This window comes from Myotis davidii, unplaced genomic scaffold (assembly GCF_000327345.1).
Source record: "Myotis davidii unplaced genomic scaffold, ASM32734v1 scaffold509, whole genome shotgun sequence".
Classification (NCBI taxonomy): domain Eukaryota; kingdom Metazoa; phylum Chordata; class Mammalia; order Chiroptera; family Vespertilionidae; genus Myotis; species Myotis davidii.
This window is the reverse complement of record NW_006382996.1, coordinates 1,222,601-1,223,536: the sequence shown is the minus strand read 5'-3', so window position 1 is coordinate 1,223,536 and position 936 is coordinate 1,222,601.

The following is a 936-nucleotide window of genomic DNA, read 5'->3' as shown; positions in this document are numbered from 1 at the left end:
CACAACAACCCCTTGTAGAGGAGACATGGCATGTAGCTTAAGAGGTAAACGCACAGACTCTGGAGCCAGGCTGTCTGACTCCCACTTACTAGCTGTGTGACCTCGGACATATTAACTTTAAGTTCTCTACATATTTCCTTATCTGTAAAATAGGGATATTTGTCCATATTCTTATGGGGAATAAGTTCTTAAAATGGTACTTCTTGGCATAACAAATGCTAAGTGAATTTAGCCTTTATTTTTCCTTTTCCTGATGAGAACTGATGTTGAATGAAGTGAGCATACAGTAGGAACTCAATAAATATAACTTCCTTTGTTTTCTTCCCTTATGTATTAGCTCCTTAAGATGTTGTGCTCCCTAGTATTCCTGAAATGTAAATAGAGGACTCCCAAATGGCCCAAAGAAGTCAGTTCCTAAAGGCAGCAATGAGAAAGCTCAGAAACCTCCATTAAAAAGTCCAGGGTAATGTGGTTCTAGAAAGACTCTGAGGGGGGAGGGGGGGGGCATCTTGTTACATATGTTATAGTGAAAACCTTCCCAGCAATGAAATTCACCCTACCCAAAACAGGGTAGGGATTGTGAAAATCAACTAAGATCTGTGCAGGAAGCCAGATTTCAAGGAATATTCAAATAAGTATGATCTTCCCAGAGCCCATTTTTTACCACACTGCCCACAGGAGCTGAGGGACCATTTTCAAGATTAGGCTAATAATAACTTACTACAGACTATTCCCTCCTTGCTCTCCTACTATTATTATAAAAATAAAATTCATGCCCAGCCGGTGTGGCTCAGTGGTTGAGTGTCGACTATGAACCAGGTCACGGTTCGATTCCGGGTCAGGGCACATGCCCCGGTTGTGAGCTCCATCCCCAGTGTGGGGGCGCAGGAGACAGCCAATCAATGATTCTCTCTCATCATTGATGTTTCTCTCTCT